The 15,140-nt window shown below is 40.7% G+C and overlaps 1 protein-coding gene across 1 annotated transcript in view; it reads right to left on the bottom strand.

The window, feature by feature from the left end:
* The window catches only part of MMS22L (MMS22 like, DNA repair protein), a 131,706-nt gene that overhangs the window by 64,939 nt on the left and 51,627 nt on the right, over nucleotides 1-15,140 (bottom strand). The window lies entirely within an intron of this gene.

Below are 15,140 nucleotides of genomic sequence, written 5' to 3'. Positions count from 1 at the left end.
TGGGGTGCTCCCCCCTCTCTTTGGTTAGGAGCAAAACAGTGGTCACGCCAGTCTTCCAGTCCAGGGCAGAATTTCAGCAAGCTCTTTCAGCATCTAAGCAAGGCCCTAAGGTTTAATTAACCCTGCTTGGATAAACAGGACTTTCTCTTTCTGAAGAGACAAGATACAAAGCTTGCCAAAGCCACACTCAAACTCGATCTTCCTAAATCTCTGCACATTACACACGAAAGGGAACTGGGCTGGCATATGAATGTTATTCCATTAATTCTTTTATATGTGTATATAAATGTACATATATATATATGTGTGTGTGTATATATATCTCCTTAGGGTAATAGGGTCTACAATACCAATGAAGTAAACCCTAGGGCAACAGAAATACCTCTAAAATCTGGAAGTACTAGTAAAACACACCAGATGTATTTAAATATGAGAAATTGGGTCACCATAACGAAGTCTGAATTCCTGGAGTGTCTCTAATTGTAAATTACTGTTACTTCAAACAGCACCAGGCTGGGCCATCAGACCACCCTTTCCTGATCCCCTCCATCAATCATTCACCTAGCCTTCACTTCAAAACTCCACGTCTCTCTGACTTTTTTTTTACTTAAAAATTTAGTCTTGCAATTTTGTACATATATATTTGTATTACTCTGCTTAATCACTATAATGGCCTCCGACGTAGTTTGTGTGCCCAAAGTTGACTTTCAATTCATCATGCATATATTACTTGTAGCGTTTTCTATGTAATTATTATAATTCATTCATCCAGCAAAGACTTATTAAGCAACCCCGTAGGCCGGATACTTCGTTGGGTCCGAGTGACCAATATCTCAACAAGTATTGGTCTAGTGAAGGAGAAGGACAAAGACAGATGACATTTAAAGTGATAAATGTTCTGGGTATACAAATGTGAACAGGGTGCAATAGAGGGGGAGGGAGGCCACTCGGGGAGCCTGGAAACTCTTTGCATGGGAAGCTATACACGTCACCTACATCTAAAGGGAAATGAGTATTTCAGGCAGAGAAGGGATCAAAGACTATTTCAGGTAAGGGAATTAAGAAGAATGCACTAGAGGAGGCCTTTCTCTCACAAGGAATTTAGGATTCAGTAGGGGGAGAAGACAGCTAATGTAACTGCTCTAATCATGCTGTTGCTCCATTGAAAACCTATAGTTCCTTCTTCATTTCTTCCTTACTGGGTCTACACACCTTTGTTATAATTCTAAAGCCTTCACAGCGCAGTGCCACCTTTCTATAGAATACATCCTCCGTTTCTTCATCACTCAACAAACATGTCCACTCCCTACAGGGGTACTTCCCTTTCCAGCCATGTTCCCTCCCTTCTCTCCAACAAGTTACACAACTGCCATTCTTATATCGCATCTTTCAAGAGGTCTTTCCTAACCCCTATCCTGGCAGTCTTTCTCCTTCCTTATCACAAGTGTAAATTATGCTTCTCCTTTAATAAACAGCTCAAATGCCATCGACTTCAAAACCTTTCTTGATCCTCTCTCCACAAGTCTTTCCTTTCTTCTCCCTCCTTTTAATGTATTCCCATGATACCTTGTTTCACAGCATTTGACACTTAATTTTCACTACAAATTTCAGTTAGAAAATAATTGACTAGAAAATAATTTCCCTAATAACAGCGAACATTTGTTCCTTTGTATCCATGAAGGATGGGTTTCAGGGTCCCCAGGATATACAAATTCATGGTTGCTCAAGTCCCTTATATTAAAAAATGATGTATTTGTATATAATCTATACACTTCCTCCCATATACTTTAAATCAGCTCTAGATTACTTAGAATATCCAACACAATGTAAATGTTACATAAACAGCACTCTATGCTCCCTCTTAGCCTTGGAGGGATTGCTTTGATGACTTAATTGCTGTTGCTTCCCTGAATATTTTGGACTCACAGTTGGCTGAATCTGAAGATGCAGAACAGGGTCAACTGTAGATATTTTTTATCTTTATCCCAAATAATAGAAGTTTTAAATACATTTTCTTGTTGTGTGCTGTTGAGCAGGTTACAGCTCATAGAAATCCCGCAGGATTAAGTAGGACTGCCCCACAGAGTTTCCTAGGTGGACTCTTCACTGGACACTGATGGGCGGGAACGGGCCACAGTTCGGCTCAGCAGCAAGTGCTTAATTGTTGCTCCAGGACTCCGGATCTTATATGCGAGCTCAATATGTTACCAAATGATCAGTTGTTTTATACTGTGTGTGGCATCCTCTCTTTCTAAACGAAGATCATCTAGTGCCTCTTTCATGTCTTATATCACACCAGGTAAGATGGCAAGGCCGTAAAAAGGTTACACTTCGGCCCCTCACCTATCCCATTCTACTTATTTTGATTATGTGTGTTGCTTCACATTTCTCTCCCTCATTAAGCATGGGAGCTGAGAAGGAAAACTGCATAAATGCCTGCCAAATATGCTGTGTAGTTCTGAGCTACCACACACTGATCATAACTCTGTTTATTGGCAATTAAAAAATAAAATCCCTGGCGAAGAAAGCTCATGGTGTCTGGCTGTCAAAAGAGATAGTGTCTGGGGTCTTAAAGACTTGAAGATAAACAAGCGGCCATCTAGCTCAGAAGCAACAAAGCCCACATAGAAGAAGCACACCAGCCTGTGCAATCATGAGGTGCCAAAGGGACCAGGTATAAGGCATCATCAAAAAAAAAATACCATAGTGAATAAAGGGGGAAGTGCAGAGTGGAGACCCAAAGTCCATTTGTCGGCCACTGGAGATCCCCTCACAGAGGGGTTTAGGGGAGGAGATGAGTCAGTCAGGGTGCGATGTAGTGCCGATGAAGAATACAGCTTTCCCCCAGATCCTGGATGCTTCCTCCCCGCAACTACCATGATCCGAATTCTACCTTGCAGGACTGGATAGGGCAGAGGTTGTACGCTGGTGCATATAGGAGCTGGAGGCACAGGAAATCCAGGGTGGATGCTACCTTCAGGACCAGGAGTGTGAGGGGCACTACTGGGAAAGTAGAGGGTGCGTGGGTTGGAAAGGGGGAACCGATTACAAGGAGCTACATATGACCTCCTCCCTGGGAGACAGACAACAGAGAAGGGGGTGAAAGGAGACTCCGGATAGGGCAAGATATGACAAAATAATAATCTATAAATTATCAAGGGCTCATGAGGGAGGGGGAAACGGGGAGGGAGGGGAGAAAAAGAGGACCTGATGCAAAGGGCTTAAGTGGAGAACAAATGCTTTGAAAATGATTAGGGCAGAGAATGTACAGATGTGCTTTATACAACTGATGTATGGATTGTGATAAGAGTTGTATGAGCCCCTAATAAAATGTTTAAATAAATAAATAAAAACCCACATAGCTAAAAATTACCAATCACTTGTCAAAGTAAAAAAAAAAAGGATGGTATTTGTTGCATTGAATTTGGTGTTTAAGAGTCATTTCTATATGGCATTCCTTCTTAATATACTTATTAAGAAATAATTACATAAACTTAAAAAAATAATTATATAAACATAATAGAAATAGTGGATTTTGAAACTATACAGACAGAAGACCAAGTTAATGGAGTATAATTTAATGTCATCCTCCTAACAGCATATTCCCATTCCATACTTCAACTTTAAAAAGAAAAGCAAATTGACTTAAAATATCAAAGCATTTAGAATATAATCTATGCAATTACAAACACTAACATTGCCTAAATCAGCTCCTCATCCTACAGATGAAAGGACTTAAATATGGGAGTCAGCTTGAAGTCCCACTTGAGTCAGTGGGAAAGAATAAAAATCTTTTCCACCACTTCACATTTCACCTCAATTGCTTCTCCACATAAAATGTATCCTTAAACCTTAAATTTATCCTTAAATTTTACTTCCTGAAATGTGCCATTGACTGCCAAAAGAACAAACAAATAAGTCTTGGAAGAAAGACAGCCAAAGTGCTCCTTGGAAGCAAGGATGACAGGCCTTCAACTGACATACTTGGAACATGTTGTCAGGAGAGACTGATCCCTAGATAATGACATCATGCTGGTCTAGGATGGCCTAAGGAGATGGACGGACAGTGGCTGCTGCAATAATGGGCTCAAACGTAGCAGTAACTGTGAGGAGGACCTGGTTTCATTCTGTGCGCATAAGGTTGCAATGAGTTTGAACCAACTTGATGGCACCTAACAACAACAAATGATGTAAACACTCTGTAAATGAATACTTACACAGGATCCCAAGTGGCGATGTCTAGCAAGCACTGAACTGGTGACCACAAGGTTCAGTGTATCAAAGCTCCCAGCCGCTCCTCAGGAGAAAGATAAAGCTATCAGCTCTTGTCAAGATTTAAAGCCTTGAAACCCTAAAGAGGAGGGCTATGAGTTAAAGTCACCTTGAGGAGAGTGAGTTTACTTGCTGACTTTGAAGAGAAATAGAAAGTTTTTCGTATGCAGGAACTTAAGTCAACATAAACAGCAATTTTAGCCCATTTTTATCTCTATAGAGATTCAGAGCCACTCAGAAGCTCTGTATTGAATATAAGTAGAATTTAAATAATGGGGGGAAAAGGATTCTCTATGTTTCAGGAACTTCAAAACAAAAGCCATAAAAGTCCATTTAAAAAAAAGTTGTATATAAAAATTTATCGAGTCCTCCCATTCCAATAAGAATAAATATATCTCTTTGTACAGAACTTAAATACACTTTTTTAAATTATACAAACTGATAGCCTACTAACAGTCTACATGATAAATGCAAAATAACATCCCAAAAGACAAGACATGATGATATTAGTCCATTTGGAACGAAAGAAAAAATTAAAGCCAGACTTACTATCTCTGAACTATGCAACACATTGGTCTTCCAAAAAGTAGACATATGAGTGGCGCAAACAGGTAAGCACTCAACTACGAGCAATAAGATTCTAACATGTCTCAGCAGAAAGGTCTGGTGACCTGCTTCTGAAAAGTCACAGTTTTAAAAACCCCATGAAGCTTCTGTCTATGACACATTGTGGCTAAGAATCAACTCAACAGCAGCCACCACTAACAACGCAGTTACACCCTGTCCCCAAACTCCCAATGACACACAATTCTGAAATGGCAGGACCAATAGTGCGATCCAATATACAGAATTCCTTATATTCTAGGGACCACCTAATACTTTACCATGGAGTTACAGACAAGAGTGACTACTGGGGTTTAAGAACTTGGAGGCACTGAATATCTGGTTTACACTATGCGCTAGGAGAGCAGGAACATTTTCATACATGCCAGTACACATACTGTGCCCCTAGGGTTAGATATGAAACACTTAGAACTTCTGTACTTTAAAAGCGAAAGATCATCCACATGGAAGAAGCACACCAGCCTGTGCGATCGCGAGGTGTTGAAGGGATCAGGTATCAGGCATCATCAGAACAAAAAATCATATCATCGTGAATGAGGGGGAGTGCAGAGTGGAAACCCAAATCCCATCTATAGGCAATTGGACATCCCCTTAGGGAAGGGTCCTAGGGAGGAGAGTCAGTCAGGGTGAAGTGTAGCAACAATGAAACATATAACTTTCCTCTAGTTCCTAAATGCTTCCTCTCCCCCCACTCCCCCACTATCATGATCCAAATTCTACCTTGTAAGTCTGGCTATACCAGAGGAAGTACACTGGTACAGATAGGAACTGGAAACACAGGGAATCCAGGGCAGATGATCCCTTCAGGACCAGTGGTGAGAGTGGTGATACCAGGAGGGTGGGGTTGAAAGGGGAAACTGATTACAAGGATCTACATATAACCTCCTGCCTGGGGGAGAGACAACAGAAAAGTAGGAAGGGAGATGTCGGACAGTGTAAGATATCACAAAATAATAATTTATAAATTATCTAGGTGGGGGGGAGCGGGAAGGGACAGGGAGAAAAATGAGGAGCTGATGCCAGGGGCTTAAGTGGAGAGCAAATGTTTTGAGAATGATGAGGACAGTGAATGTTTACATGAATGTACAAATGAGAGCAATGAAAGTATAATTCATGTATGTGTGGATTGTGATAATAGCTGTATGAGCCCCTAATAAAATGAATGAAAAAAAGATAAAATGCAAATAATAAGCTAAAAAGATATACTGGAAACATATAATATGTATACAAGGTTGGTGTTTTTAATATATAACTTGCTGTACCAAAATTATATATATTTTTAAAAAGGCTATTTAGTGAGATGTTGTTAGAAAACTTGCAATACTGCATTCAAAGATCCTCAAAGGAACAAGCACGCATTGTTTTACTCTACTACAACACCCCTTACCCCCGCCCCCAATGCACACCCCACTCCACTTTTTTCCTGGAGGCCTTTGTGCTACAGCTGAAATCATGGTTGTCCCGTCCCTTCAGTGTTGCTCTGTGTTGGATCCTCCACTTGCTGAATACAAAATATTTTCCATCCTGGCTTAATCCTTCCTCTAACTGAAGCACACATCCTTTGAGATCGTTTCTATCCCAAAGGTATTATGCTAACATGAAAATAAAAAGAAAACAAACTAAACGAAAGAGCAATTTGCACAGAATTCCTGGTATGGTATTCATGTAAAGTTGAAATTTGCTCTATCGGTCTTGACATAGGACATAGTACAGATTCACAGAATGAAAATATAGTTAATAGTCTGGTTAAAAATAAGCTATGAAATCCAAATTTTCACACAACCAGGACACTGAAATAACTAAGCATAAAACTCATGTCAACTTAAAATGAGGTACAGCTCCTAAGTTCTTAGTGGAGCTAAATAATTAAAAAATTGAGGGGGTTTGTTTTAATAGGGGACAGAATACAGGCTTAAATGAGCGTGTATATATGCAAACAGGAGGATTTCTATGATATTCAGTTAAAAAACAAAGAAGTTGTTGAAATGTTCCTGCCTCCCCAAACAGCAGGAAATGGGAGGGAGAGAGAGTATGGATAAGAGTAGTAGTAGCAACTTGGAATATTTTCAACATGGAAAACCGAGTTCGCCCTATTCAGGGGCGAAAGTTTTAAGGGGGATAACTTTATTTTCTACTGTATACAGCTCTGTACTATTTAAATTCTTTACCACCCACTGTCATCAAGTTGATTCCAACCCATAGTAGCCCCACGGGACAGAGTAGAACTGCTGTTTAGGGTTTCCAAGACTAAATCTTCATGGAAGCAGATAGCCCCATCTTGCTCCCCTGAAGCAGCTAGTGGGCTTGCACCACTGACCTTATAGTTAGCAGGCCAACAGTTAATCCACCACCCCCAGGACTCCTTGATAATACAAAATAAGGAAGGGCATTAAGAAAACTTCCTCGAGCTCTCAAGTATTTGAAGATTTGTAAGAAAGCTTTATTTTCTATTTGATATTAATAGTGGGGAAAATGGCTTATGTGGGTAACCTATACTAACAAAATGCAGGGGAATTTTTCTCTTTTTAATTCTGGGAGATAAAATTTATTCATTAGTTCCTTTACCTACTATATCCTATGCAACTACAGAAGCTTTCTATTCTCTATGCTTTCAATCTATAAAACTAGAGTTTTGTTCTAAAGGGAAGTTGTTACTTTTCTAGTTCATGGCTACACTTCTGCATGTGTATGTATCCTGGAATCAGTGTACCTGGCTATTTTATAGCCTTATTGTAGCACATCTATAGTTCTATAGTACACATCAAATGATTTAAATGTTCCACATGCCATCAAATGTTGATTAAGACCAAAGTCTTATTTACAGACAACGCTGTCCACAGTGCTCCTAAGTTACGACGCGCACTAAAGAACACATGACTCTACTTTTGGTATTAATAAAACGATAGGGATAGAAAAGGCCTACAAGGTTAACAAAATATTAATAGTACTTCTCTCAGCATAGTGGGATAAGTAACTTATTTTTGTAAACCAATCTGAATTTTCTATGATTCTGGCACAAGCTTATAATAATAGCCCAACTTGATTTTTTTTTTAAAGGGGTGAGATAAAACAGGTGAAATCTTGTGTCACAAGGTTTAGATATTTTTTTTAAAAAATGATACTACTTGTGGGAGAAACACTTCTCTTCATTCCACCCTTCCCTAAGACCGAAATATGTATGCAATATAAACTGCATCCTCGGGGGGCATGGCCATTACTGTGTCCATATCGGGGATCTTTCAACCTGCGCTCACACTGTGGTTGGCTGGCTGTTAGACTGGGTAGATCAGCTGTTAGTAAAACACTGTTATTTCTAAAAATACATAATTGAGAGATCAACCAATCCAACTGAGGCCCCCTGGATGAACACTATTCTAGAGAAGGGACACTGGGGTTTCTGGCCTTGGGTCGTTCTACACCATAAGTGGATTAACCCTTGGTTCACCAGGAAATCCTGCAACAACCAATTTCCCAATAGTGGTGCTTTTAACTAATTTAGTATTAAGCATGCTCTAAATTACCCTTTTCTTTGCATTCTTCCACTGACAGTTCTTCAGGCCCAAGGAGCCCCAGCTTCCTGGGAACCCTCAGAGGGAGGCGCTCTCCTTGATTAACTTTCACTGGTTTCCAGGAAAGCCGCCGGTAGGAGGCAGCAAGGACTGGCTGTGGCCACAGCAGTGGCTCCACTCTGCACAGTAGTTAGCTGCTGGCCTCGTTCTTCTGTCATTATATAAGCAAGATGACACCATCCTCTAATCCAGCCAAAGCTGATAAGCACCATCAACCTGTCACTTCCTACATTTCAAATTCCAACATCACAGCATCAAAGAGTTTTTACATTTCGATTTCTTTTGCTGGCAGCAGCCGGTAGCCTCTCATTCTCCCACGGTGTTCGAATGCTGCATTTGCACACCGGGGTTACTCCCAGACTGAATAGCACGGCATCCCTGCTCACTGAGCTCATCTGTGGCCCATGTGTAGGCAATTTAGATCCAATCAGCCCTTACTTAGCTCAAGAGTAATGAGCAGCACAGTGACACAGACTTAAGCCTGACCCTCAGGACACTGCTCATCAAGCAGTAAAACTGTGACAAAATCATTCATCGTCCACCCGCTGGCAAGAAATAATACTCGCACTCGCTGTATTACTTTTCAAGATAAAAAAAAAGTCCTGAATTTTCATGATGTGAGACATTAATTTGCAGAAAGCTGAATTCCCTTAAACCCCCCTGTTGCTATGAGCTCACCAGGGGGAAATAGGCCTTAGGAGACTGAAATGGAATAAAGAAAATTGCTCCAGCTTTCTTTTCATTTTAAATAAGCCTTAAATCTGACAAGAGCTATCCTAAAGAGAGAAAAATATATATATATATATATATATCTTGTAAGGTAAAGAAGAAACAATTGAAATTAAGAGTTTCAAATGCTAGTTTTCCTTCATGTCTGTTTTCAATTTCGTTAAAATATAAATAAAATTTCAATGAAAGCAATTACTCACTCCTCTCCACAAAGCAAATGGAGAAAGGAAGCGTTCCTTAGAGGCAATCCACTGGCAAAAGTAAAAGCTTATCATACGGCAAAAATGTATGCTGATGTTTCATTTAAAAAAAAAAGTCTTAGAGAAACCAGCACTAGGGCAATATGTGAAAGACAGTGGGGACAGCTAGAAATGTTTTCCAACTGTAATCTACCTTTCTCATAATTTGCACTGCCTTGTGAGGACTTGTTAACGTAAAATAATTATAGGCATAATTAAGAGATTGGCTTCCTTATCTCACCAACAGTCACATCATTGGGAAGCTCACTGTATAAATCTACTGGAGACAAATGCTTATGGGATCTCTCGCTTTCTCTGAATGCTTCACCTTTCACAGCCCAAAGCCGAGGTGCTGGTTTGTCTCCCTGAGTTTCTTTAGAGGAAATCCGAATACTGAAGTCACAGCTGCAGGAATTTTCACTGATTCCAAGGCTGGAGAAGAGTTAACTTCAGCAACTCTGCCACAAATAGGCTTCACAAGTCTTACATATAGTTATGATGACAACATGACTTTGGTTTAAGAAACATAGCACTGTGTGGTGCCAGGAGGGAGCACAGTAGTCATGCCTTGCTACAAACTCATTGCTGAATTTCATCTAAAACTTCAAAGAGCTGGGGGGTCACAATACCTATAGTGAACCATGGGGTTCCGACAAGGAGCCATAGTGACATAAATAAGATTGGGGAAAGTAGCTTCGGCCTTACTTCAACATCTTTTGATTTATTACCAATTGCTAAAGAGAAATATTCCAGTGCTTGGTGCAGAAAATAATCACGGCACTTGGATTCCCTAAAGGACTGAGCGGATCCACTTTCAAAATAACCAAATGCTTCCTTTCTGGAGCACACAGACTGCTTTTGTCCTCACCTTTTATCCCAGTGTTCTCACCCCAAGTTTTCCCAATGCCTGTCTTCTCTCTAATCAGGAAAGGTAGATTGACTGTTTGCTCACAGAAAAATCAGATTTCTGTAACGGATTCTGGAAACAACTGTGAGTCAGAAATGAAATCATAAAGCTCTATTCATTTACCTCTTGACAGTTGGAGTAATCTTGGGAGAAATAATAATAACATAGACATCTACTCATCTTCTACTTCTCCTTAACGTTGTAGTTATTTAACAGGAATCTGATTTACTTTATAACAGAAGATCACAACACTGGGGTTTAGGAAATTAACAATCGAGAAGACAGAGGGGAAGAGAAAAGCCATAGAACCAGTATCTTTTCTCTGTCATCACTGTTCTCAGTTTTACACAAAGGCGCCTGCCTGCCTGCGAGTCTAGTTTCCACGTGATGCTGGAGCTACACACTAGACTCCCTCAAAGGGGTTCTTTCATAGCAACCACAGAGGGAAGGACAGAACTACTCTGGTGAATTTCCGAGACTATAATCTTTAGGGGAGTAGAAAGCTCTGTCTTTCTCCTGGGAAGTGGCTGGTTTCGAACTTGTGGATTGAAGGACCTTGTGGATTGAAGCCCAACGTGTAACCACTATGCCACCAGGGCTCCAAACACAACTACAGGAGGGGGCAAGTCCAGTCTGGTTTCAAGTCTGTGGGTTAGATGTAATGTTGGAGGCTTCTCCGGACTGACCAGCTTCTCCTGGCTAGCAATTCATAATTGCTAATGAAACATGGATCAGCAAGACCACATGTTGCAGGGGTAGATGAACCCAAGATCAGCAGGTCAGTCCGTGACTGGAGAGGTAAATGAAGGTAAATGAATCCAAGTTCGGCAGGTCAGATGGCCAATCTGATGGCTCAATTGCACAGAATGGAAGGAGGATGAACCAGCTGCAGGATGCACATGAAACAGAAAGCAAGTAAACTTATTTATATTGGTGTAGGCCGAATCCTAAGGAAACCTCATTTCTATTGCATCGGGGCTATGGCATGAGTAAGGGGGTTATACTCCATCCCAATCTTCTTACAACTGCTTGGCTGCTCACAGCAAATTCCATCATGGAGTTGACTACATTGTGTTAGGTTACATAGTGTGGGATTACTAGGCCTCAACTATCAAACCAGAGAATCCTAGCCCAACGAAGCCAACTAGACACAAAACCCATCTACAACAAACACCCAATAGCCAAGGAAGGGAAGCGTTTGTATGCTTTCAAGAATGTTCTTTCTGTATTACTTAACTGAGAAGTTAAGTGGAATGTGTGGCACATAGCAGACCCTCTAGACCAGCGGTTCTCAACCTGTGGGTCGCAATCCCTTTGGGGCTCAACCAACCCTTTCACAGGGGTCGCCCGATTCATGGTTGGGGGGGTGGGGGAGGCACCACAACACAAGGAACTGTATGAAAGGGTCATGGGCATTAGGAAGGTTGAGAACCAATGGCCTAGACAATACTTTCTCTTACACTATACCTCTTTTCCTATCTAAGAAAATCCCAGTTCTTAAGATATTTTACTGAAATATGTGACACTATATAAATAAAGTTCAAAATAACTATAACTACTAAACATGCAAAACATTTAAAGGAAATAAGCATAGTTCTACAAAGAAGCATGCACAAATTCCAAGTAGCAAAATAGATACAGAGGGCAAGGGGGCCTTCCAAAAGTTTCGGAAGAATTCTTTTAGCTTTGATTCCATTTTTCTATGAAGGGTTTTTAAAATCCTTTTGTGTCTAATAAAAAGACGATCTGACAGCCTCCAACTAACCTGCCTATTACCACTGAGTTGATTCCAACTCACGGCAGCCCTACAAGACAGAGTGGAATGGCCTCTGTGGGTCTCCAAAGGGTCCAGCTTTTGAGAGAGCAGAAAGAAATCTCCCACCAAACTCATCGCTCTCAGGGTGATTCGTGTCTTTCTCTCACACGGCAGTGGAGGATGGTTGCAAACTAAAAGCGTAACCACTGTGTCACCAGGGCTCCTGCAGGAGCAGAAAGCCTCCTGTTTCTCACTAGGAGCTGCTGGTAGTTTCATACTGCTGATCTTGTGTTAAGCAATCCACCACATCACCGCGGCTCCCTCTGCTAGTCCAGGGGTTCTCCACCTTCCTCATGCCATGACCCTTTCAGACAGTTCCTCATGCGGTGCTGACCCCCAACCATAAAATCATTTTCACTGCTACTTCATAACTGTCATTTTGCTTCTGGTATGTAAATATCTGATGTATTTTCATTGTTACGAACTGAACATAATTAAAGCATAGTGATTAATCATGAAAACGTGTAATTATATATTTTGAAATATTTATTTGTAATGAGGAATAAATGAAATTTTGTCTTGAAGTCTGGTGTCGCCTGAGTAACAGTCTTCACTCTGCGTGCTCGTATGTGGGCGTATCTGCATGTGGGCTGACCCAAGACAGAACTGTGTCTCGGTTCCTAAGACCATTGGAAATATGTATTTTCTGATGGTCTAAGGTGACTCCTGTGAAAGGGTTGTTTGACCCCCAAAGGGGCCGTGACCCACAGATTGAGAACCACTGTGCTAGTCTCTTGCCGTGTAAAAAAGCCTGGTTTAAAGCTCTACGCATTTTTCCAAAATATATGTTGAAGCCAGAGGGGGAAAAGTCTTCGTCTTTTAGGGAGTTGTACTTCATCACAAAATGTCTCCCAAAAAGGTTAATCATCCCTTTTGATATATTTCTTAGTCTCAACTTTGAACATTTAAGCAAATTCTCAGTGGCCGACAGACTTCTTTAAAACTAAGATCTCTCGCTTAATACAAAATACGATGTCAGCTGATCAATATCCATTTGGCTTAAATTCATAAGTCCTCACCTCTCTTAAGTGGTAGAACAAACAGGTACAAAGCCTGAAAATTTACTGTTTCTCTTTAAACTACAAATGATATTTGCAGATGCCAAAAGGCATTTTGAAATCACTCACCCTTACTTCAGTAAAATGCAAAAGGGGGATGGGGAGGAGGGAGAATCTCAAGAGGCCTTGTATGTCAAGAGTTTGCCCCAAGCTATTTTTCATAGCTGTGTTATAAAACTGTGAAAATGGAGGTTTATAATGGAAATGCTGACGAACCCTTAACTATAGTAGCATAAATGGATATAATTAAAGAAAGCTTTTGGCTACATCTAACCCCACAAATGAAAGACTGCCATTTTTATATTAACCTCAAAAAAAAAAAAAGCCAGTGAGAACTAGAATTGTGATTCCAGAAAGGTGATGGGAAACGTTAAAGATGACTGCTAAAACTGCTTGCCACTGGAAGTTTTAAACACGGAGACATTTAGTTCACATTACCAGATTACCAAGTCAATACTAACAGTCACTGCCTGCTCCTTTGATCAAAGAACTCTAATAGGCCCTCTGTTACCTCTTTGAAGCTTTGAAAGAGCTCACAACAAATTCACTATCACCTTCACTTGCAGCAAGTAAACCTTTTAAAGTCACAGCAAAGACTTAAGCCTTTTCTGACACTAAACAAAGGAAACTCACTGCCAGTCAATTCTTACACTAATAGTGACCCAGCAGCAGTACAGAGGCCACTGCTTTATAAGGTTCCCAATGCTGTGGCTTTAGGAAGCAGCTTGCTGCAACTCTGCTGGTGAGCAGCTGGTGGTTTCTAACTACTGATTCTTTTGGTGAGCAGCCAAGCACTTTAATGACTGCATCACCGGGGCTCCTTCCTGTACTAATGGAAGACTAAAGAACCATATGCAGCTGTCCTGACTCACCTGGAAATTCTTAAAGACACAGGAACATAGTTTGTAACTCAGCAATTTTCATCATGCTACTTAATCAGCAAAAGAGGAATGCTCTAGTAAGTCACTGGCTCCAGTTAGCACAGTGGGATATGAGTGTCATCAACAGACTATCCATCACCTGGCAACCTGACATTTTGGATTTATGACAAGAGTAAACACTCTACTAGCTGGCAGTAATGAAGACTGCGGTGCAAGGTTAGACTAATGCTGGTGGTGATGGTGAGGGCATGTCAGGGTGGCTGGGCCATAATTCTCAGTGGTCGGGCGGTTACATAATGATGTGGTTTGGCAGTTATGTTGAGACCTAATGGGCTGCATGTAATGATGTCATCATCTTCTGTTTTGTGCTCTGATGTGGTCATCCTACACCAATTTTCATATAACAATCTAGTGTTTGGAACTTAGCCATATCTTAAGTAAGCAGAGGGTGTATTTCTTAACCCTTAGAAGGGCTTCCTTCTCCCTTTAATCAGTAAACCTACTTCCTCCCTTCCTGTAATTTCTGTCATAAACTTAGTACCACATCCTACATGCACACATTTATGCAAGGACTGATAACTTATTCCCAGATGAATTTGAAAAACAATGTGCTTGCTAAGATAAAATATTTCCATCTTTTCCTTGTCAGAGAAGAAGCCAGGCATAGGCATCATTAATCTATGTTGCCCAGGCAGAGCCCTGGTGGAGTAGTGGTTTATGTGTCGGGTCACTACCCACAAGGTCAGCAGCTTAAACCCATGGGAGAAAGATGAGGCTTTCTCTTCCCATAAAGACTGACAGTCTGCGAAGTCCACAGGGGCAGTTCTATTCTGCCGTATAGGGCCACTGTTCGCTGAAATTGACTCCATAGCAGTGTTTTCTTGTGGGTGTTTCTTAATGTGTCCCATTTTCCCAACCTAAATCCAAATAAAGACAGTAATATAAAGCCTAATAAAGAATGGAAACCTTGGATAAATTAGTATGAAACCAGCCTAACATAAAGGAAATTAGCAATGAATAAAATTGTGGAAATCTTGCCAATATA

Source organism: Tenrec ecaudatus, chromosome 7 (assembly GCF_050624435.1).
Source record: "Tenrec ecaudatus isolate mTenEca1 chromosome 7, mTenEca1.hap1, whole genome shotgun sequence".
NCBI lineage: Eukaryota > Metazoa > Chordata > Mammalia > Afrosoricida > Tenrecidae > Tenrec > Tenrec ecaudatus.
Note: the sequence above shows the minus strand (reverse complement) of the source record. Positions and strands in the feature narration are given on the sequence as shown.